Below are 26,217 nucleotides of genomic sequence, written 5' to 3' on the forward strand. Positions count from 1 at the left end.
TTTCTTATAATCTAGTTTTGTCTACCTTTTTTATTGTTCTTATTTAAGTAGTAAATGCATGAACTAATAAACTACCTTTTGGTATATCATTTTTTTATACTTAAAATGGTCATTAGGACAGATAACTGATGGTTAAATTATTTGAATCCCACCACTGTAAATATCCCTCTGTCTGAAATAGAACAGATGAACCCTCCAGGCAGCAAGGAGACAGACCATCCCTCTAGTCCTTGAACTTTTCTACTAAGTACATGTGACCTTCTAAAAGCCTCCTCTATTCACTCCTGTAAGACAGCTTGTAAGAGAAGATGGGAATATCCAAATATATTTGCATAAGTAAATCAGGCTAATATTTACAGCTAAAATTTGGGAAAATATGTACTGCTCCATTTAATTATAGAAATGATACTGTTCTATTAAGCTTCTGAGAGAACAGAATAAATAAAATATTTTAATAACCTAGTAGTTAAAAAAAGAATTAACCAACTAAACCTGAATCTAATTTGTATAAAATTAGAACTCTGATCTGATTCTCTCTTATCCTATAGTCTTGCTGCACATTAACTATATAATATTAGATTTAAAAATGATTTTGAGCAAATGGCAGTGTGTTAATAGTTAGATATATCTGCACCAGTCATGTAAATATGAGGTAATAATTAATTTCAACTGCAGAATAGCAGATTAATCACTTGTGCAAACTTAAACTTGCACATAATTTGTCATTGTTTATGTCAGGAAAGCTCTAGAGTGGCTTTAATCCACATACCTGCATTAAAATTATTTAATGATAGTTCAACTGATATTAATCAAATATGATTAATAGAGAAGAAAAGAGAATTTTGGCTCACATAGCACTTTTCAGAGTTGAGATAGCTCCAAGTGCTTGGCAAATTAATGACTATGGTGTGCAGTGACTGGTAAATATTATAATGTTAAGGGCCCATTGTAAGTCACATCTAGCCCAAGATATTAGAACTTCACTATTTCAGTAGCCTTTTATTTATTTTTAAAAATTTATTGGGGGTGACATTTGTTAATAAAATTATATAGGTTTCAAGTGTACAATTTTATAATACATCATCTGTATGTTGTATTGTGTGTTCACCACCCCAAGTCCAGTCTCCCTCCATCACCGTTTATTCTCCCTGCACCCTCTTCCACCTCCCCCACCGTCCTTCACCATGCTGTTGTTTGTGTCTGAGCTTTCTGTTTGTTTGCTTAATCCCTTTACCTTTTCACCCAGGCCCTCAACCCGCTCCTCTCTAATGGCTGCCAGTTTGTTCTCTATGGGTCTGCTTCTGTTTTGTTTGTTAGTTTATGAGTGAAATCATATGGTATTTGTCTTTCTCAGACAGGCTTATCTCACTATCATAATGGTCTCCAGCTCCATCCATGCTGTCGCAAAAGGCAAGATCTCCTTCAATTTTGACTGTTAGTAACGCTGCAACGAACATAGGAGCACATGTATTCTTTTGAATTAGTGTTTTGAGTTTTTTAGATTTATTCTCAGAAGTGGAATTCTTGGGTCATAAGGCAGTTCCATTTTGAATTTGTTTTTGCAGTAACTCCATACTGATTTCCACAGTGGCTGCATCAGTCTGCATTCCCAGGGTTCTCTTTTCTCCACACCTATGCCAACACCTGTTGTTTGTTGATTTATTGATGATTCTGACAGGTATAAGGTGCTTTCTCATTGTGGTGTTAATTTGCATTTCTGTACCATTGAGCATCTTTTCATATGTCTTTTGGCCCTCTGTATGTCCTCCTCTTTGAAGAAGGTCTATGTGGAATTTAATACAATAGTTTTTTAATGTCATTTATAACAGCCATGGAAGGAGTAAAGGGAAGTCACGTAATGGAGCTATAACAATGCAGAAATATTCAGACTGCTATATCTAATCACACTGGGAGCCTCACTCCATCCTTCCATAGTGATGGAGAACCTGTGGAATGCTTTTGTTTACAGACAGAAGTTGCCAGCTTCCTAACATCCAACTCAGTTGCCCATGGTATTGTCATTTCTTTATTTAGAAAATAATTCTAGATTTTTAATTACTATTAAACATAAACAAATAAACTTAGGAAATTTTACTATAGTACAGCTCATTTACTGAAAGTGCTCAAATCATAAGAATTGGAAAATTGAAGTGTGCATGCTGAAGGCTTTGCACAAAGTGAACATATCTGTCCCCACCACCCAGATCAGAAAACAAAATATTACTATAACTTTATATCTTCTCTTGCTCCCTAGTCACTGCTCTCACCAAAGACATTCACTACCATAATTTTAATACATGAGATGAGGTGTTTTTTTTTTAATTTTAAAATTGTTAGGAAGCTATCTCATATTTTTTTTAGTATGCCACAATTTATTTACTCCTTCTTCTTGTTGTTGGGCCCTTGGAATTGTCATGAAGCGTGTCATTATAAAGTTTCTTGCACATATTTTTTGGTGACTATTTGTCCTCATTTTATTGGATATATTCGTAGGAGTAGAATTGCCGGGTGACCCTGAATGTGCATGCTTATTTTACAATGGAACCATGAGCTTTACCCATGTGTATATTGCCACAGTGCCGGTAGAGAGTTCAAGCTGCTCCATGTCCTCTCTACTTTCTGCCATTGTGGGCCAATCTACATTGTACCAATTTTGGTTAGTAGATGCATTTAATTTTAAGTTGTATTTCCTGTGACTATGAGGTGGACATTTTTTTATGTTTTTGGATGTTTGTAAAGCTTCTTTTCTGAAGTGGCTGCTCAAATCTCTAAGCTATATTTCAATTGGGATTATCTGTCTTTTTTATTGATTTGTAAAACTTCCTTATATATTCTGCACAGAAGTCCTTGGTGCCATATGAATTGCAAATCTTCCATTATGTGGCTTGTTCTTTCATTCTGTTAAGGTATGCTTTGATGAAAGTTCTTAATTATAATGAAGGTCATTTCATTAATTTTTTCTGTACACTCAATGCTTTTGGATTTTATAAACTCTTTACTCATACCAAGGTGATGAAGATATTCTAGCATTTTCTTTTAAAGGTTTTATTGTTTTCCTTTCATATTTAGTTCTGTAACTTATCCAGAATTATTTTTTAAAAACTCCATAAGGTACAGTCAAATAGGTTTTATTTCAAGGAGACAATAGTAAATAAACCACAGTGACTGTCTTTAAAGACCTTGCCTTCTAGTGGGGGAAATGGACAATTGAACAATTAATTACAACATGATAGATAGATACTTCTCAGTGATACTGTAATGAGAAATGGAAATGTTTATTTTAAAAACTGTGCCTTGAATTTGCATTCAGAGTCCTGAGAAAAATACTTTAATTGGTCAGCCTGGTAGGAAAGGCAAGGCTTAGGTCATTTAAGCACCTTCAGAGAAACATGTGCTACATTTCTCTGAGTAATAATAAGACTATTCAATCATCCCCTGAGGGGGTAACTATAGGAACTGGCATATCCTGAAACAGTAGAATGAGGGTGTTCAGCCAATATGGTTCCTAGCAAGACGGTAGCCATGACCTAAGAAGGAGGGTGCCCATTTTGGGGATTGGATGTTGAATAGTCTCCTTTCAGTGTTTTCTGTACGAGCAATGATATAATCTCCTTTAGTTATTCCCAAGGCATTAAGTAGATGCTTTTATACTCAAGCCTAAGAGGTGTGTGTTGTTCATCTGTCTTCTTCTACCTTCATTATCTCTTTCTTCCATGTTGGTTATTTTCTTTTTGTTTCTGACCAGTCTTTTATCAACAGGATTGACATATTTAGTGATCCCTGCCTGTCTACACCTTCTGTTCCTGTGCTCTTCACATTTTTTGAGACACTCACTTAGGAAAGTCACAACCATGTGAAATACAGTTCTTCCTATACACCTTGGTTTCTAGTTTACACCTGCCCCCTTTCCTCAAATCTTTACCTTACCCCAGTCCCCATTCTCATTCTCAGCTAGGAAGTGTCTCCTCTTGAGTGAGATAATGGATTCAGGAGTAAATTTCCACACCTGCATAACCACCCACCTAGCCTCACCTGTAGCCACATAGTCTATTTCTATTATCATAGATAAATGATCTGTGCTCCTGCCCTAAGTCAATCTATACACTTGTTCACTAGAACTTAGCCCCTGTTGCCTATTCAAGGCTAGGGCTTCAGGAATTTTTTATTTTTCCTTCACATCATTGTGTTTTCTCTTCTACCTAATTGTACCCACCAGCATGCAATCATGCTCTGATTTATTCCATCTTGGAACACTTCTCAGCCCTGGCTGGTTGCTCAGTGGTTAGAACTTCAACCTGGTGTATGGATGTCCCGGGTTTGATTCCCAGTCAGGGCACACAGGAAAAGCAACTATCTGTTTTTCCCCCCACCTCCATTCTTCCTCTTTCCCTCTTGCAACCAGTGGCTTGGGTTCAGGCATGGCCCTAGGCATTGAGGATAGCTCAGCTGGTCCAAGTGCATCAGCCTCAGGTGCTAAAAATAGCTTGGTCTTGGAACATTGGTCCCATATGGAGTTGCCGGGTGGATCTCGTTGGGGCACATACGAGATTCTGCCTCACTATCTCCCTTCCTCTTATATATATATAAAAAAAGAAACACACATTCCATTATTTTCTTTTATCTTTTTTTACTACCCTTGAATGAAAAGAGCTGCCCTCACCTTTTGTGTCCAATTCCTCTCACTCCATTCTCTGTTGAACCTACTCCAAGCAGGCTTTTATCTTACCCTACCTTATACTCCACCAAATATCTCTTGTCCAGGTCACCCTCATCTCCTCACTGTGGAAACATTGACCATTTTGTGGTCTTAAAATACCCTTCTATGTAAAACCTTCTTTTACTGAGTTCCTAGGACACCACCTAGTCCTGGCATTTCTCCCAGGCTCATTGATCTCATCTTCTCAGCCTTCTTTTCTTGCTCTTGCTCTTCTTTCTAGCCTCTTAAGTGCAGTTGCCTCAAAGCATAGACCTTCTTCTGCTGCTTTTTCCATCTATATCCTCTCCTTTAAGATCTCATCCAGTCTCATGCTTTGAAGAACATCCATACACCAATGATTCATATTTTATCTCTAGCTCAGTTTTCTGTCCTGAAGCTGAACTTGTACATTTTACACTCTGATTGACTTTCCAACTGAATTATAACAGTCACTCAACTCAGCATATCCACAACTGAACTTCTGATCTCTCTCTTCTATCTGATCCTTCTGTAGTCCTGACCATACCTTTTCAATTGATGAATAGTGTTTTAGTCTTACTATTGTAAGGTTAAAAACCTGGTGTCAATCTTATTTCCTTTTTCTTACTTTTACATAATCTAAACTGTTGGAAAACTCTTTATCTTTTTCCTCAAGATGTGCTCAGAACTACACCACTTCTCATGTTTTGAATGTATTTGTTCTTGTCCAAAATTCCATTGCCTTCTACATAAATCGTGTATGTGATCTTCCAGCTTTACCCTTGACTCAGCACTCTTTCTCAATACAGTAAGCAGATGGATTTCTAAAATAAAGGTCAAATCATGGGACTCCCAACCTTCATTCTGAGGAAAAGATTAGTCTCTTACAATGGCATACAAGGAGCTAAATGATTAGACTCCTTCACTTCTCTGGCTTTATCTCATACTTGTTCCTCCTTTGTTCACTCTGCTCCTACCCCACACTGTCCTTGAGCTTCCTCATGCTGTTTCAGGTATGCTCCTGTATTAGGACCAATGCCTGATCCTTCTGTCCAAAATGCTTCTTCTCTAGATGCAAAGCTCATCAATTAATCTCTTTGAAGATTTTGCAAAGTATGTCTTCAACCAAGAGGTATATTATGAATAGTTTATTTAAAATTACAACCCAATCCCTCAAACTCAACATTTCAGATATCTCTTACCTTGCAATGATTATTCTTAGTTCTTATCACCATTGCATACTATAAAATTTACTCATCAGTTATGTTTGTAACTAATTTTATACAACATGAGCTCTATGAGGGAAGAGATTTTTGTCTATTTTTTTTCAGAAGATTTTGGAATAAAGACCAGGCCAGTAAGTAATCAGTAATAGTTGCTAAATGAATGCATATTCCAGGCAGTGACCTGGGGCACAGAAAAGAGCTTCAAATTATACCACCATAAAACTATTCTGTTGTTCACACAATTTAAGAAGTAATAGCAGTTTTATTGAAAACTTAATGCTAGAATTCAGTATATATTTACTGTAGTGTACTATATATTAAATATATATAAAATATTCAATATATAGTATTGAATATATATTACATATTAAACTATATGTGCATACATACACAAATACTCGCACTCATAAACATGGGTAATTTTCATTCTACTTTAAAAATTATCAAGTTTAAAGTGTATCTAAATATTAAATATAGTGATAGAAAATTTAAATTGATCCTCTGGGATAGCTAAATAAAGATTTTATCTTTTTAGAGTATGCATAGTCGTTAAAGAATTATATTTTAATTGGGGTATGTTCTGCTTGCAAATGCTACATACTTCCTTTGGCAAAGTATGAATCATTATATCTTTTCCATCAAATACTTTTGAACTCAGAACCAATCATGTACAATATTTTGAAACTTTTCTGAAAGATGTCTACACACCAACTTTAAAACATTTTTTAAAAAGGCCCTGGCCAATTGGCTCAGTGGTAGAGTGTCGGCCCAGCATGTGGAAGTCCCAGGTTCGATTCCTGGCCAGGGCACACAGGAGAAGCGCCCTTCTGCTTCTTCACCCCTCCCCCTCTCCTTTTTCTCTGTCTTTCCCTTCCCCTCCCTCAGCCAAGGCTCCACTGGAGCCAAGTTTACCTGGGTGCTGAGAATGGCTCCATGGCCTCTACCTCAGGTGCTAGAATTGCTCCGGTTGCAATGGAGCAATGCCCCAGACAGGCAGAGCATCGCCCCTTAGTAGGCATACTGAGTAGATCCTGGTCAGGCGCATGCAGGAGTCTGTCTCTCTGCCTCCCTGCTTCTCACTTCAGAAAAATACAAAATAAAAACAAAACAAAAAATATTTTTTAAAAGATTCATGTTGTTTAAAAACATTTGTATGTCTTTTCTAATTAATTATTAATCTCCTCAAAGGAGAGATACAGACCATTATGTTTGTAGTCTTTCTTTCCTAGAGACTCTTAAAGAGAAATATATTTGTTCTTATTAATTAGCTGAAAATATGAAATTCACTTTATCCACCTGGCTCCCAAATTTATCACACTGTTGGAATGAATACTTAGCTAATATTTGGTCCAAAGACAAACTGAGATCACTTGTGGTTGATTTCCAGAGTTATTCTCTGGGAAATTGCTTAAAAATGGCCTTAAGAGAGTTGGTGTTGTCACACACCCTCGCATAGACCATTGTCCATTTGCTCTATAAAAGAGCCAACAAGGTGATATGCCAAAAGGTCAGACAACAGAAACAAGATTTAAATCGTGAATGCAGATTTGAATCTAAACTTAACAGAAACCTTCACTAGAAGAAGAAAGAATGGCAGAAAAAGCAATGTAATTAAGGCTCAAGTGAAAAGATGCTGGAATATTAAAGGCAGTGAACTAATTGGCAATTTTTTCCTTTCACTTTTGAGCATAAAATGGGCTACTATGTTGAAGAGGTACTAGGTTATTAGTTTACCATAAAATGGAGTATAACAGTATTTGTCATTAAAGATTTAGTATGTGTGTATCTGTGTGTTGATGTGTGTTTGCATGTTTCTGTGTGTGTATATGTCTGTGTGTTGCTCTGTTTGTCTGTGTGTTTCTATATGTGTACCTGTGTGTATGTCTATGTCTATGTTTCTGTGTGTGTGCTTCAGTGTGTGTGTGTGTGTGTCCTTAGTTCAATGCAGGGTTTTTTATTTTGTTAAGATACAGATTCTTCTGCACTTTCCCTTTCACAGTATCTGCAAATTTTAACTGAGATCTAATTTATTGTTGAAAGTGAAACTGTTCTACTAATATATGATACTTGGTGTAAACCATGCTCATTCTTGAAATTATTTAAAATTCCACTGAAATTACAAACTTAAACTGAGATTTTTTTTTATTGAGGAACTCAAAGAGGTAGAATTGAGATCTGAAATCTGCTGGTTTGTGCAGATTGCACCCTAAGATAGGAAGTTAGGGTTTGGATTGATTTAATGGAGGGTAAATGACTCATCAATGGTGGCATTTAATAGATGTCCTAAATTTAGCTTTCCTTTTAGTGTAAAATCCCATATTGATATAGTTACATGAAACTTTATTGTACTGTAATTTTCTATTTCCTTTTTCTTGTCAATCAATTACCACATTTTTTATAAAGTACTTGTTATGACACATTGTACATAAAGTCTTGTAAAAACTTAGTTAAATACAGAGAACATGCTGACTTGGGAAGTGTTATGCAATGAATGAAGTTAAAATGAATGGTCTCAAGTCTATCAGATTCAGAGACAAAACACACAGAGATTTGAGATGATATTACCAAAGAACATAAATCCTCTGACCTTTTTAGAAAGTGTATATGTATTTACAACAAAAGGTGTTTCAGAAATGGATTTGTTTCTATACTCTGCATCTCTTATTGTTATGTGTCAGCAAATAATAAAACACATTTAATCCTGCATAAAAATAAACCTCAGGGTAAAAACCTTAACCGACTATTCTTCCTGAAAAACGAGAATAGAAAAAAGTGAAAGATTTCTGACATTTATACTGAGGTCCTTTCACCAAAGTGCACCTGAGAAACAAAGGTTAGGAAATAATAGACCCTGTATATCAGACAGTTTTGTTGCTCAGTGAGATGCATTAGATGACCCAAAGATAACCACAGGAAAGCATACCAGAAACTCTGTGGGAGGATGTTTGATATGCAAAGTGGGCTTTGGCTTTTAGACACCAGTGTGATGTTAGTTGCTTTACTAAGTAACAAATAAAAGAAAAGAATTAAAGTTGTTATTACTTGATTTGAGACCTACTTATATTCATTTATTTCTCCTAGTTTATTATTTCTCCAGAAGTTTTGAACTCATAAATAATTCATACATTTATTTGTAGATCAATGCACTTTGTTATTCCTTGATATATTTCTCTTTTAAAGATTTTTTTTAATGAGATGCCATTTTTGCTATTAGAATCTTTCAAATAGTAATCCAGAGAAAATGGAGTTTTTCTGAGTGTTGATAGTTAATATTAACATGAGCACTAATGTGAAGAAGCCAAAGCTTTCTTGTGTATGTGGCTAGGCTTTCTCAAGAAAGTGTGAGGGGGCTGGGCTTCTATTACCAGATAGCAATGTCAAAAGGTTCCCTCCACACAATGGATAGGTCTTTTTCTGAAATGACTTATTAAAAAGATGAGAGATATTGTTCTTTAAGTCTATTTTTAGCAGTCTTTGTCTGAAATGACCTTAAGCATAGGACTCATGACACAATGTAATCTCTTTTCAAATACAGCATGTGCTCACTTCATGCATTTTAACACAGGTGCTTCCAGACCTGAGTGCTCTCTGCAACTATTTCTTCTAAAAAGTTCCTCATTAATCCAAATATTTACTTTCTTTTTTATTCATTGCCATTAAGTTTATGAGAAATTAGGTTTGGCAGCAACATTAAATGCAAATAGAAAAAAAAGGGATGGGAGGGAGGGAGAGAGAAGGAGTGTTAAAGGAGAAGAAGAGGGAACCAACCAAAACCAGGAAACCAGGTTGGTACCAGGTGGTGCCAATGAAGACAGAATGCTGGAAACTGATTTGATGCCATCTTCAAGATAAGGGTAATTCTTTTGCTTCTATAACTGCCAGCATAGATAAAAGTATCTATACAGTACTTATTCCATTCCCTACAGATTGATTTATCTATCAATAATTTTATTCTTATTTCAATCCGGGAAAAAATATTCTTTGGGCTAATTGATAAACTGGGAAAGTACTAACTAGAATTTCTGAAATTGAGCATAACAGAACACACAGATTTGATCACAAATTGCAACGTATCTTCCCATTTTTTAGTTTGCTGCTAAACCTAATTTAAAATATTATATTAAAAAAACTCCTCTTATAAACTGTCAAAGCACACATAAGCCTATTTTCCTCATCTTGCCAAAGACCAGGAGTGGATATTATTGAAATATATGCTCCAATACATTTTTACTATTAAAAAAAGGAAAGGATTATATGATTTGTCCAAGGACTGTATAGTTCTGGTAGTCCACAAGGAGTAGGGAGTAGGGTTTACTCACATAGGCACAAAAGACCTTCCTGGAATAAGCCTGCCTGCAGCCAAACACCATCTCATCATAGTCAAACTGAGTGAGTCATTATCCTGTGGACTGTCAGAGGCAGTGTTTCCAAATAAGGATAGTGGATGAATTTTTATATTTCTAAGATGCTTTTTGGCATCCACAGGATACAACAGATGTGGCTGTTGTAAATGTGACAATTAATGTTGGTCAATTATTTTAAAGTCTAGAAAATTTGTTCTATTTTTAATTATAAGGTCACTTTAAATATGAAATTATATAACCACAGAACAGAAAGTTAGGAAAACAGAAAAATGCTTCATAATTCCATGCGTTTATTAAAGCAAATTATATACTAATCTTGAAAAATTTCATCTGCATGTCCTGGGTATAAGATAAATGCACATAATTTGGGATAATACAAATATTATTGGGGGCCTCCTGCCTTTTATCGTTTCTCTCAATATTGCCGGTTCTACTAAGCACCCAAGGCCAAGTGTCCTCATGAGCTTTTCTGCTTCCAAATTCTGCCCCAATGCCTAACACCTCAATTTTACTCTGCGTTAACCCAGATAATAACAGCTTTTGACCAACTACCTTCTTTCCCTCCTCTCACTGAGCTCAGCATCACCAAGTATAAACACACCCACCCTCAGACAGTGAATGCCTGGAGATTATACCATTTTATAAAGTACCAAATCTGTGACACTTTCAGGAAAATACTGAAACCAGAAAAGCCTTTCAGTTTCATAATTACCAAAATACCATGCCACATCTTAGATTGATATTTGGATCTGACTTTCCTATGTAGATTTCTAGTATATTAATTTCTTTCCTTTCCTTCCTCCCTTTCTTTTTTTCTTCCATTCTTCCCTCCATGCCTCCCTTTCTTCCTTTAACAAAAGTAATACATGTGTGCCTTTATTTTTATAAATAAGCTCATACTATTTATTTCAGGAGTTCCACTTCAAAATAGTTTTGGGGAGCTTTTTAAAATTTCCTGTTATAATATGACCCAATTGCTTCCTAAGTCTACTTTAAAAAATGGATCTTAAAAATTTTCTTGGGAGACGTTAGAGAAATGGTGCCATGAGGAGTGCTCCTGATACCTCACCCTGAAACTTCAACAAATTCAACGACTAGAGACAGAAAAGCAATCTCAGGAACATCGGAAATACACATACATCAAACAAAGGTATGATTGGGCACAAAGGTAGCTGAATATATAATCCACTCTGAAGGAAATAAGATGGAGAACAGAGTATTCCACTTTCTTCACTGACCTGAGCAAGGGCTGCTTTCACTTAGAACTGAGAGAAAGCGAGGGCTGGGGGTGCGGGAAAAGCTGGGCTAGGGCAGAGATGTTCAAGCCGAGGAGAGCGTGTGCCCGCAGCTCAACCCATTTGGAACTAATGCCAGCGGTAGACCCCAGCAGAGGTGGGTGAGCAGTTGCCTTGTTTACTCCCAGTATCCAGGTTGGTGAGCACAGGCAGTGTGCGAGTAGATCCACCTGGTGCTTCCAATGTGGGTGCCTGTGTTCCTGGATGAAGGGGCTGGGTTGGAGACTGTCAGTAGTGACCCTCTGTGTGGGCTGTGACCAGAGTTTCTGAATAATCCTGGTTTCCCAAACAACAGTGCGTAGGAAGTGCACGAAGCTGACTTTCCTGTCTGGACGCAGCACCTCCACCAGCCATACAGGCTAACAAAGCACACTCCTGGAAAAGAGAACTGGGGAAGTGGTGGGGGAAAGGGCATGTGGGCAGCTTGCAGACAGCCTCTGGAGGACAGACCAGTGGAGTGCTGAGGCATACTAGACATGCCTGAAGGCTCATAGAAAGACACTTGAAAGGCAATCGGCTCCCAGCCCTGCCTGATTAAGCTGGTGGCTCTGGCTGGCAAAGCCTTACCCAGAACCCTGCATTGAGTGGGGATAGAGTGGTGATTTGGCAGCTCTTAGAGCCTCTTGCTCTCCAGGCAGTGGCTGGAGTAACTTCACAGCTGGGTCCCCAGGCTGTGGTTAAGGAAGGAGAGATTTGGGGAAAGGCTCTGGGAAAATGGACTCAACCACTGTTGGAGCCTGCAAACGCTAACAAGCTCCACCTACCAATGATACTGAGGCCAAGGTTATGTCATCATCATAGCGACACAACAGAAAATCTCTGCCTAAGAGTGCCACAGGGGCAGAACCTGGGGTATAGTGCCACCAGCCAAAAAAAAGAGAAGAAAGAAAAAGGAAGAAAATAACTTCTCAAAACTATGAAAAATCCACAGTCTTTATAACTTTTTCCATTTTTTTCTTGTATTTTTTATCTTTTTTTTCCTTCCACCTTGGTAATTTTATCTTCTTTCTGTTTTATTCTTTTCTTTTCATTTTGAATATTATTACCCATAGGTGTTACATTTTCCATTCTTATTTTTTTCTATGTGTTACATTCCAAAAAACTTAACTCAATTTTTTCATCTCTCTCTCATTTTGTTTCTTCTTTTCTCTTTCACATTTTCTCTCATTTGAATCTCACCCACAAAAAAATTATTTTATTCTGAATTCACATTTTTGCTTTGTGGCATTTTGTCTACTTTTTATTTTGCTTTTTATCTCTTTAGCATTTTCCCCAACTCCAGCTCTCCATTCTATAGTTCTTGTGTCACTTAATACAATAGAATTCTCCTTTTTTACTGTAGTTTTTTTCTATTTTTCTTTTTTTTTCTCTTACACTATTTCTCTCATTCACCATTATTTAAAAACAAATTACTTTATTCTTGATCCAAATTTTATTATTGTGGCATTCTGTGGGTTATTGCCTGTTTTTTTTCCCTTCTTTGTCACTCCCCACCAACCCAGACCCTCTGTTCTACATATTTTTGTTCCACTTAGCACAATAGAATTTTCAGTTTTTCACTGCATTTTCTCAAAAAACAATTTTTAGCAGCTTTTATTAGTGGTATTAACAATACCTCTCTCAAATGCCATTAAAAAAAAATCGAATATCATGGATACAACAGACAGTGATGTAGCTCAGATAGATGAGAAAAAATCTATACAAAAAAATTTCAATAGCTTAGAAACCTTGGAGTTAAATGACAGAGAATTTAAAATTGAAGTTCTAAAAATACTCAGAGATAAACAAGAAAACATAGAAAGGCAATTTATGGAGCTCAAAAAACAATTCAATGAACAGAAAGAATACTTCAGCAAGGAAATTGAAACTATGAAAACAAACCAAACAGATGAAAAACTCAATTCATGAACTGAAAAATGAGGTAACAAGCTTAGCCAATAGAGCAGGCCAGATAGAGGAGAGAATTAGTAACATAAAAGACAGGCAACTAAGGTACTACAGAGAGAAGAGGAGAGACACTCACGAATTAAAAAAAAAATGAAATAGCCCTAGAGGAACTGTCTGACTCCATCAGAAAGAGCAACATAAGAATAATGTGTAAATCAGAAGGAGAAGAGAGAAAAAATGGAATAGAGAACATATCAACAAAACAAAGAACAAAAAACACATGATCTTATCAATAGATGCAGAAAAAGCTTTTGATAAAATACACATCCTTTTATGTTTAAAATACTTAACAAAATGGGTATAGAAGGAAACTATCTCAACATAATAAAGGCCATCTATGATAAGCCCTTGGCTAACATCATATTAAAAAATGGCATAGGCCCTAGCTGGTTGGCTCAGCGGTAGAGCGTCAGCCTGGCATGCGGTGGCCCTGGGTTTGATTCCCGGCCAGGGCACACAGGAGAAGCGCCCATTTGCTTCTCCACCCCCACCCCCTCCTTCCTCTCTGTCTCTCTCTTCCCCTCCCGCAGCCAAGGCTCCATTGGAGCAAAGATGGCCGGGGCGCTGGGGATGGCTCCTTGGCCTCTGCCCCAGGCGCTAGAGTGGCTCTGGTCGTGGCAGAGCGATGCCCCGGAGGGGCAGAGCATCGCCCCCTGGTGGGCAGAGCGTCGCCCCTGGTGGACGTGCCAGGTGGATCCCGGTCGGGCGCATGCGGGAGTCTGTCTGACTGTCTCTCCCTGTTTCCAGCTTCAGAAAAAAAAATACAAAAAAAAAAAAAAAAGGGCATAAAAATGAGAACTTTTCCACTAAAATCAGGAACAACACTAGGTTGTCCACTCTCTCCACTCTTATTTAACGCAGTGCTGGAAGTTATAGCCAGAGCAATCAGACAAGAGAAATAAATAAAAGGCATTCATATTGGGAAAGAAGAAGTAAAGGTTTCCCTTTTTGCAGATGATATGATCCTATACATCGAAAACCCCAAAGACTCCACAAAAAGGCTACTAGAAACAATAAACTAATACAGTAAGGTCACAGGATACAAAATTAATATACAAAACTCCATTGCCTTCCTATATGCCAACAATGAAATATCAGAAAATGAGCTAGAAAAAACAATCCCCTTCATGGTTGCAACAAAAAAAAATAAAAGACCATTTAGGAATAAACATAAAAAAGAATGTAAAGGACCTATATAATGAAAACTACAAAGCATTGTTAAGGGAAATCGAAAAAGATATAATAAAATGAAAAAATATTCCTTGTTCTTGGATAGGAAGAATAAATATAGTTAAAATGATTATATTACCCAAAGCAATATACAAATTCAATGCCATTCCCATCAAAATTTCAATGTCATTTTTTAAATAAATGGAACAAAAATCATCAGGTTTATATGTAATTATAAAAAAACCCAAATAGACAAAGTAATCCTAAGGAAAAAGAGTGAGACTGAAGGCATTACAATACCTGACTTCAAATTATATTATAGAGCCATGATAATCAAAACAGTATGATATTGGCAGAAAAACAGACACTCAGACCAATGAAACAGAATAGAAAGCCCAGAAATAAAACCACACGTATATGGTCGAATAATTTTTGATAAACACACAATGGAGAAAAGAATGCCTCTTTAACAAATGGTTGTGGGAAAACTGGAAAACCACATGCAAAAGAATAAAACTCAACTACAGTTTGTCCTCTTGTACTAAAATTAATTCAAAATGGATCAAAGACCTAAATATAAGACCTGAAACAATAAATTACATAGAAGAGAACATAGGTACTAAACTCATAGACCTTGGTTACAAAGAGCATTTTATGAATTTGACTCCAAAGGCAAGGGAAGTGATGACAAAGATAAATGAATGGGACTACATCAGACTAAGAAGCTTTTGCTCAACAAGAGAAACTGACAACAAAACAAACAGAGAGCCAACTAATTGGGGGAGATGATATTTTCAAACAACAGCTCAGATAAGGGCCTAATATCCAAAATATACAAAGAACTTATAAAACTCAACAACAAACAAACAATCCAATAAAAAAATGGGAAGAGGACATGAACAGACACTTATCCCAGGAAGAAATACAAACGGCCAACAGATATATGAAAAGATGCTCATCTTCATTAGCTATTAGAGAAATGCAAATAAAAACTACAATGAGATACCACCTCATACCAGTTAGATTAGCTATTATCAACAAGACAGGTAATTAACAAGTGTTGGAGAGGCTGTGGAGAAAAAGGAACCCTCATCCACTATTGGTGGGAATGTAAAGTAGTACAACCATTATGGAAGAAAGTATGGTGATTCCTCAAAAAATTAAAAATAGAATTACCATATGACCCAGCAATCCCTCTACTGGGAATATACCCCCATAACTCAAGCACACTGGTACATAAAGACACATGCAGCCCCATGTTCACTGCAGCATTGTTCACAGTGGCCAAGACATGGAAACAACCAAAAAGCCCTTCAATAGATGATTGGATAAAGAAGATGTGGTACATATATACTATGGAATACTACTCAACCATAAGAAATGATGGCATCGGATCATTTATAACAACATGGATGGACCTTGATAACATTATAAGGAGTAAATAAGTAAATCAGAAAAGACTAAGAACTATATGATTCCATACATAGGTGGGACATAAAAATGAGACTCAGGGACATGGACAAGAGCAGGGGTCCCCAAACTACGGCCCGCGGGCCGCATGCGGCCCCCTGAGGCCATTTATCTGGCCCCCGCTGCACTTCTGGAAGGGGCACCTCTTTCATTGGTGGTCAGTGAGAGGAGCATAGTTCCCATTGAAATACTGGTCAGTTTGTTGATTTAAATTTACTTGTTCTTTATTTTAAATATTGTATTTGTTCCTGTTTTGGTTTTTTTTTACTTTAAAATAAGATATGTGCAGTGTGCATAGGGATTTGTTCATAGTTTTTTTTATAATACAGCCCTCCAACAGTCTGAGGAACAGTGAACTGGCCCCCTGTGTAAAAAGTTTGGGGGCCCCTGGACAAGAGTGTGATGGTTCTCAAGGATGGGGAGGGGAAGGGTGCAGGTGAGGGAGAGGAGGGGCACAAAGAAAACCAGATAGAAGGTGATGGAAGACTATATGACTTTGGGTGATGGGTATGCAATATAATCAAATGTCAAAATAACCTGGAGATATTTTTTCTGACTGTATGTACCCTGATTGATTGATGTCACCTCATTAAAATTAATAAGAAAAAAGAAATTTTCTTTCTTTTTTTCTCTCTCTCTTTCTTTCTTTATTTCTTTCTTCCTTTCTTTCTCTTTCTTTTTATGTGAGAGTGATAGACAGACAGGAAGGGCGAGAGACAAGAAACATCACCTCGTAGTTACAGCATTTTAGTTGTTTATTGATTGTTTTCTCATATGTGCCTTCACCAGGGGCTTATAGTCAAGTCAGTGACTCCTTGCTCATGCCAGCAAACTTGGGCTCAAGCCAGTGACCTTCAGGCTCAGCCCAGCAACCACAGGGTCATGTCTATGATCCCATGCTCAAGCCAGCAACCACACATGCAAGCTGGTGCACCTACACTTAAGCCAGCGACCTTTGGGTTTCATACCTGGGTCCTCAGAGTCCCAGGTCAATGGTTTATCCACTGTACTGCCACCAGTCAGACTGCTTTTTGTTTGTTTGTTTTTATTCTGAGGTTAGACCCTTGATTTCTTGAATCTCATTTACTCTTCATTTTCAGATATTCTGGTTGGCCTCTCCAGTCTCTTCCTGGTCCCACCCACTCTTGCTGTCTTGCTCTAGACCAGGTTCACTTCTTATTTTTATTGCTGTAGGCCTTTCCATTCATAATCCCTGTTGAAATTCATTGTTGTTTGTTTGTTTGTTTACCCATTCAATTGATTGATATTGTGATGACAGAATTCTAGATTCAAAATGATTACCTTCAGAGCTTTGATGCAAGTTTCCACTGACTTCTAAAACTGCTTCTTTGTTGCTATGAGAAACCAGAAACCCAAGCTAGTGTGTTTTATTTTCTAAATAATGCATATTCACCCAATATCTCTTCTGGAAGATTGATGATATGTCTTTTATCTTTGCTACCCCAAATTCAAGAAGCTGTGTCTAAGTGTCAGTCTTCCTCATTGTCCAGTCGGCACATTCAATCTAAAACACATGACTCTCTTTAGTTACATCAAATTCTACTCTTTCATTTGTTTTCCCCTCTGTTTCCAAGGTTTCTTTCTTTTCTGAACTAGATTTATATTGACTCATTGATTGATCTTCTAATCTCTCGTTTCATATTTCTTATTTTTTTATCTCTTTGTTTACTTTTCCAATCCCTTCAATAGACTTTTATTTTTCTATTTCTTAAATACATGCTATAAAAATTCCAAAAATTTGAATACATGGTTTCTGGGCCAGTGTGTAAGCAACTTAGAAATTATCATACTCACCTATATAAAAAGATACAAAGCTAAACAAACTGAAAATCAACAACTCTTCTTAGAATCAGCACTTAACTAATGAAAAGACAGGTGAATATAGAGAATCACAACTCATGGGATCAAAAACACACCAGCAGGAAGTTCCTTAGGAATCATATCAGCAATTACTTTTAAATTTAAAAAACAATTCAGGAATTCTTTTGAAGTTTTCAAGTCCCTTTTATTTGTAGTCTGCTCTTCTTTCACAGAAGTACTATCATCTTGAATCTTTCTTAGGATCCTAATATTTAGGGGTTATTTTAAATCTCTTCTCTTTTTTTAATTTTTGGTATTATTTCTACTATCTCTAATAATAGGTGTTCATGCTGGTAATTTTGAGAGGGGGTGCTACTGGTGATCTTCTGGTGTCTGATGGTCCTTGGTTGTCTGCTTATGTTTATGAAAAAAGAACTAGAGTAATTATAAAAAGTTGGTCAGAGTTTCTTCCACATCATGGTAGTCTGTGTTTATACCAGTTCTCCCCTTGAACTGGTAGGCTGAACGTAAGTTCCACTCACCTGGGTGAGCTTTGGTGATTGGCAGTTTCAGTCTAGGAGACACATGTAGGGGGACAGGCAAGCTAGGCCCTCTCATCTCCATCCTTGGTAGAATGAAGAGGGCTTGACTCTGGCATCAACATCTAAGGCACCTCTAACCCCTCCTATGTTTAGTGGATGTGCCTCACTACTAACTTTGAGAAAAGTGCCACTTTAGGTGTGTGGGGGAGGAGGGGTGTGTGTGTTTGTCTGTAATGACTTGCAGACTCTTCCATTGACAGTTCTTCAATTACCGGTAATGATACAATGAATATTATCTGTTCATGCAGTTTTAGCCTTCATTTAAATTATTTCTTTGGATCAATTCCCAGGAATGCAATCAGTGAGTAAAGGAGATACTTATTTTTATGACTCAAATGACTTTCCAAAGGAGTTATGCCAACTTACGACATCAACAGTAAATGAGAACAATAGTTTCTGTGCACTTAGTCACCTTTAGTCATTATTTTAAATATTTGTTTTCCTGTAATTTTTACTTTGTTTCATTTCTTAATCAGTTTATTAAATCTCCAATTATTACTTTAGCTTGGCTCATTAGCAAAATGAATTATTTAAAAAAATATCTCTTTGATTTTTTTCTTTTTAATGAAAGCACAAAATTTATTCAGGTTCTTTTGATTTCAATGTGCTAACTTTTAGCTAGGAAGTTGAGTAAAATTAATTCCCATGTTTTACTCAGTAATTTTACCTTTCTCTAATTCTCAAATTCTATAAAAGTCACTCTGAGAAACCTGCTCTCCACCATCAGTCCTCCATTTCCATTATAAATCTACCACTTTCTAGTTCAGTAACACACTGTCCTTTTGCTTATAAGTACAGATCAATTATGTCATAAAAAAATCTTAAATATGTTCAAGCTTTATTTAGAAAAAATATTTTTAATATATTTTAGAAAATTGTATTCATTATATATTGTCTTCAAATTACAAAGTGGTTAACAAGAAAACTTTGTGTATGCAATATATTTTATTCAGACAGTTATATATAAATGAAAAACTCTTCATAATAAGTAAATTACGGCCCTGGCCGATTGGCTCAGCGGTAGAGCGTCGGCCTGGCGTGCGGGGCACCCGGGTTCGATTCCCGGCCAGGGCACATAGGAGAAGCGCCCATTTGCTTCTCCACCCCCGGGACCCCCTCCTTCCTCTCTGTCTCTCTCTTCCCCTCCCGCAGCCAAGGCTCCATTGGAGCAAAGATGGCCCGGGACTGGGGATGGCTTCTTGGCCTCTGCCCCAGGTGCTAGAGTGGCTCTGGTTGCGGCAGAGCGACGCCCCGGAGGGGCAGAGCATCGCTCCCTGGTGGGCAGAGCGTTGCCCCTGGTGGGCGTGCCGGGTGGATCCCGGTCGGGCGCATGCGGGAGTCTGTCTGACTGTCTCTCCCCGTTTCCAGCTTCGGAAAAATACAAAAAAAAAAAAAAGTATATTATGTTTGAAATTTTCAAATTATTAGGTTAAAAAATTGGGAGTTTCAGGTAAATGAATAGTAACTGAAATCACTTTAAGCCCCACTAAGTCACTTTAAGTCACTTTAAGCCTCACTAAAGTTGTTACTGGGTTCAACTAAATAAACACGTGTCAATATTCTTCAAAACAAACAAACAAAATTGGGAGTTTATAACTCTTTGCCATCAGACAAGCACGTTGGGGCTCATTGTAGACTAGAGTTCTATCCACAAGTTTCTGATGATGAATTTGGAGGGAGTTGATCTATGTATATAACATAAACATATAGAATAATTAGTAAATAAAATAGCATATTATGAACTAATAAATACTGAGTGTAAATGATCAGAGAATAAGGGACTAATTATATGTTATTGAAAATATAAATCAAAAGAGTATAAAGAGCTGTTATAGACTGAATGTTTGTGTCCTCCCAAAATTCATATGTGAAATCTTTTATTTTATTTTATTTTATTTATTTTATTTTTATTCATTTTAGAGAGGAGACAGAGAGAGAGAGAGAGAGAGAGAGAGAGAGAGAGAGAGAGAGAGGAGAGAAAGACAGGGGGGAGGAGCTGGAAGCATCAACTCCCATATGTGCCTTGACCAGGCAAGCCCAGAGTTTCAAACTTGCGACCTCAGCATTTCCAGGTCGACGCTTTATCTACTGCGCCACCACAGGTCAGGCCATATGTGAAATTCTAATTCTTAATGCGATGGTGTGAAGAGGTGAGCTTTTGGGAGGGGACTGAGTCACGAGGGTGGAGCCCTTATGATGGGATTATTACCCTTAAATAAAAAGACGTGATGGAGCTTGTTTTTTTCTTTGCTCTCTGCCATGTGAGGACACCAGGAGAAGACTGTATCTATGAACTAGGAAGTTGGTCTTCAACAGATACCATATTTACAGGCATCTTGTTCTTGGACTTTAGTCTCTAAAATCTTGAGAAATAAATTCTTATTTTTTAATCCACCCAGTTTGTGGTGTTCTGTTATAGCAGTTCAAACTGCCTGAAATAAGAGTTAAGAGATAAATATTGACTTAAAAAAATAGGGGGCATTTTACAGAGGATGTGAATTACTATCTTTAGATCCCTGCTTTGACTGCCATGTTATTGCATTTCATTTTCCTTAACTGAATTATAACTCAATTTACTGGAAAATACTAACCACGTGATTTCAGCTTATATGAAGATAACTCAATATGCACCCTGACCAAGAAATATACTTTTTAAAGTTAACATCTTTAAAATTGTTCCATGAACATACTAGTTAGTAATATAAAGATTATATCTATTATATATGAACATGAAAATTATGCTAGTGAAAATTCTCTTCTCTCTTGGGGTGAACTTAAAAATCTTGTCACTGTAACAATGTTGAAACAGAACACTTACATGTTGATAAAACCAAGAGCAAAGAGAGCAAAATTAGATCTTATTCTTGTGTATTCATCTCTAACTGAAATCTGATAGACATAAAAAAATTATATGTTACAACCTCAGCTTAGCAGACACTCTCATAAAATCAAAGGAGAGAAATTAGAGTCTATGGTTATTGATAAACTGTAGTCAGAGTCCATCATCGGACTGAATACCCACTATTCCTTGTCAATGAAAAGGGGCATAGAAGTAGGTGCGGTCCCCACAGCTGCTGTATCTCCCTCACCATGCCAATTTTCCTCTCCCATCAGACTTATTTTCTAGAAAACATATGAGGAACGAAAGGAAAGAGCTCTAGATTGTGTTTGAATAGAAACACACCTGCATTCTTTCTAGTGTTGTTGGAGAAAAATGAATAATTGGTTAAAAAAACCTTTTGGGCTTTTTTTGATAATTAGCATGAAATGCTAATATTATACATATTTCCAAGAGAATCTTATAATGCTGGCACAACTATCGTCCCATTTTTAGATAAGGAAAATGAGATCCAGAGAGTTTAAGAGATTTTTTGAAGATTATATACCTGATAAAAATAAAAGCATATATCAACCATGTCTACATTTCAAAGCCAATGTCCTCGACCATTAAACTGTCTTGTTTCCCTAATGTATTTGAAGGTGCCCATGTTAGCCAGTAAAGTTAACTCTTGTTACAAACATAGTAATTAATAAAAAATAAAAATCATCATGAATAAATATTCTCTAATTTTTGCACAGACAAGAGTTTTTATGCCAGAGAAGACTTTGATACCCTTAGCTTGTTTTTCTGGTGCACTAAGGAAAACTTACTCCATTTAAGACTTCTCAGGGCTATGCTCTAACAGGAGGGTTTTGACTCTTTCACCAAACATAGATATTGTATATTTAAGAATCACATGAAAATTTGCAATCATTCTTTCAGCATAACCTTTCCTTTGCTGCAGAAAGAACAATGAACCCTGCAGAACACAGAATGTTAAAGGAAGTAAGACTTTGCCTCTTCTGCCAGAATTCTTTGTGGTCCAGCTCACAGATGGTCCTTAATGAAGCAGTGTCTCAAGCCTGGGGACATACTAAATGATGAGAGCAGTTGTGGATCACCCGGTTCCCAAGTGTGCACTAGATGAGTGCAACTGTCATCACACAGACGCTACAAGTCGAAATCCCATAAAACTATCAACATGGATGAAGTGTCAGCCACACTATGGAATCATATCCATATTCACATATTTCAAAATCTAAACAACTTTTTTCCCAACTGGAAAAAAAGAAAAGTTTCAAGATACCATTCAATGCCATCTTTTGAAATTTATGAAAATGAATGTATACTATATTGTTTACTTCCTCACCAGTATCTTCTTGAATCACTCAAGACCTGATAATTATCCAGATGAAAAGGTTCTGAAAGGAGGACATAAGCCAACGCTGTTCTTTTGACAATAAAATGAATAAAATACTTATTCAGATATTGGTGAGTCTACCCTGTAGGAGAGAATATATGATTTAAGTGTTACTAATTTATTACTAAATTCTCCACTCTACTTTTAATCTATCTAAAGTCGAGCCCATGTTCTGGATATAGCTCCAGTTTCACTTCTGCATGAAGCTTTCGCTATAGCAACAAATCCTTGACCTCTTTTTCCTCAGAAATCTAAAAATGCTTCATCCACTAAATATGTCTTGGATCCCGTGCCCATGTTTTCACATCAACTTTAAGCTATATTTAAAAAATAGCATTGCATTACTGTTGTATCTATTACAGCAAGATGGTACATAATAAATGCATATTAACTAATAAAATTTATGCACATATTTAAGTGAAAGAATTAATTATTGGATAGTGTGACATCTCCAATTTATTTAGCAACGTGTAGGCTGTCTTGCTATCTTGGTGCATACTTAGAGGAGTGGAGATATCTAAAATATAGACTTAGCCAAACCTATATATGGATATTTTAAAAATTAGACTGTCATACCAGAAAATCAATTTTTTAAAATTTACTCTACAATTGGTTCCCTATTATATTCTCTGTCTGGACCTATTGGAAGAATGGGAGAAAAGGAAAACATCTCCAAATAAAAATTTGATGCATTAAATATAGGATGAGAAGGAGTCTTATCTTCTTAACAACAGTTTATAATTTTCCACTTTTTTGACTGCTGCCCCAGTCAACATCACTTGGAAATACTTACATCAGTGAGGAGAGAACTAAGATTACCCTCTGTGTGTCATGCAGGATAGTCTAGTCCCAATTTTTGGAACTTGTGTTATATTCACTATCCTCTAAGGGTTAATATTCTTAAACTGCATTTGCTTTCTTTGAGTAAGTATTTTGAAAAATCTTAACTTATGCCTGTTTTTCTAGCTAAAAAGTAATGTATTTCATAAGACTTGCAAAGTCAGGTAATTGATTCCAAAGGGAATTCGGAGGTTAGAATTGCAATTTCCTCTAAAGGAAACACCATGTTTGGAATCTTTAGTAGCTGCCTCTACATTATTAACAGCCTTACTTATATTTGACAGACAAGTAATAATGTGGTCATCCATCTCCAAGACAGCAGATATGAATATATTTCTAACTTTATAAATGAACTTTAAAAGCCCTACAGACAAATTTCATTAAGTAGAGATTGAAAATTTAGTAAATGGAGTCTTTGGGTTTTATTGATGACTAAATCTTTACTTTTCTACAACTGCTAATAAGGATCTTGAATGTTAACTTAATAAAATCAACATTTCCTGTGTATTAGATGCAGTGCTCTTGGAGCAGGGTCATGCAGAATGCTTTCAGGATGCTTGCACTTACATCTTCTGAAAGTTGAGCAAAGGCGTTCTATAACATAACATCCCGTAGGAAGAGCATCAGCCATGGCAGAGTTCTGACCTTTCATGGATGAAACCCAAGAAGGACCATGGATTCTTCTTGCTACATAAACATGTCAAAGGTCAGCAGAATAATATATTTCAAACCTCATCTCGACCAAACATAATTTAACATTGAGCTTCTGATGTTTTAGCCAGGTAAGATAAGCAAAATGGTGGATTATTAATAACAGCCTTTCTTTCTATAATGCAGAAATTACCTTTCTTTTTTTAGAAGAAATTATCTTTCTCCTAAGAAAACAGTTTGGGTTCTATTTTTACCCTTAATCAAGAACTTCTAGGTGTTCCTGAACATTTGCACAAAGGCAGTTGTCAGCTCATCTGCCAAGATGGCTGCACATTTGAAAGAAGCTTTCAAATATTAAAGAGGTTGTTTAGCTTGGTGCTGTCATTAAAAGTTCCTGCTTTGTTGCATATATCAGTTACCTAGTGAAGTTTATCAAACTCCTTGTGTGTGGGTTGAGGAGGCAAGGAATAGATAAAAATTGACTTTAATTTCAGTATTGAAACCAATTTTAAAAGACTACTTTGTATGGCTCCCTCATTTCCACTCACATAGAGAATTAGAATAGGTCCTTAAACTACCCAACGAATGTAAGTGCGGGCTCCCTGCTGCCAGGCTCTTAACTTACTGGAAACTACTTTTTGACAAAACATTTGTTGATAGATATTTTGATATCAGGAAAAATATTACACACCAAAAGGGTGAACAATTACCTTCAATTTTTATAAAATCATTCTTTCATTCGTCATTTATAGCATACTGTGTGCTAAGCTCCTGAAGCTTTGGGACCTTGAGACTCAATGATAAAAAAGACCGGGCCCTTTTTTCATGAAGTTGAAACTGATGGGACATACAACACTGAAAAGCTCAGCAATTTTCTCTCTCTTCAACATCTTTATGATCAACAGGAGTAAATTTTTTTGTGTGTGAAATATATCAGTACAGCACTCTATATTGTCAATTAACAATGAACATCTACTATGCATTGAGCCAATGTCAATGCTTATGCAATAAAAGATTTGATGCTGACCACTGAGAAATTGTCATCTAATTGGGAGAAAAGGTGAACACAGAGGAAAACATTGAGGGATAAAATAACTAAACTGAGTAATGATAAATTGATTCTGCTATGAAGCAATAAGCCCAATAAGAAAGCTGATTGTTGGTAAAGAATTTGTCAGTGAGTAAAACTGGTCAAAATGTTAATACACGTCACCTGGAGACAATGTGTCCAGGTGATAAATCTGACTTGCAGTTGAGCATGGAAGTAAAAAATTATACCCCAGCCAATATTTTAATCAGCAGATATTTTTGAGCCCAAATGCATCTGGAAATGTACTGAGGGCAAGATCCTGACATTACAGGAGTGAGCAAAAACAGAATGGGTCTTGGCCAGTTAATAGTTGCCTTGTGTGATAGCTACAATGAATGCCATTTGAAAGATTAAATACATGATCATCAAACAGGATAAGTAGTTTGTTCAAAATTTCCAAAAACAAACAAAAAAGATGGGTGAACTGAAATTTAAACTCTGGCCGTTGTTTTCTCCTTCGCTGTGCTGACTTTGGGTCAACTCCATGGAGAAATAAGCTATAATATAAAATAATTCACCAAGTCAAAAGGTAGAAGAACTGAGAAAATGTCAAGAAACAGTCTACAAAACAGTGTGAAGGAAGTCATTCCATATTACAGCAGTATATCATCTCTGAGAGTGGGACACTCGCTGCTAGGTAGGGCTAGCTTTGTGGTACAATGAGAGGCACAGTGACTCAGAGACTTAGAGACAGACTGGCATGATCTGCAGGGTTAGGAATTTATTAAATACACAGAGGTCAGTGGAAGTGACTATTGTTGGGGAAGTTTTCTTGGCAGTAACATTTTTTTCTCTATATTTTTTTTTGTATTTTTCTGAAGTGAG

This window comes from Saccopteryx bilineata, chromosome 5, assembly GCF_036850765.1.
Source record: "Saccopteryx bilineata isolate mSacBil1 chromosome 5, mSacBil1_pri_phased_curated, whole genome shotgun sequence".
Classification (NCBI taxonomy): domain Eukaryota; kingdom Metazoa; phylum Chordata; class Mammalia; order Chiroptera; family Emballonuridae; genus Saccopteryx; species Saccopteryx bilineata.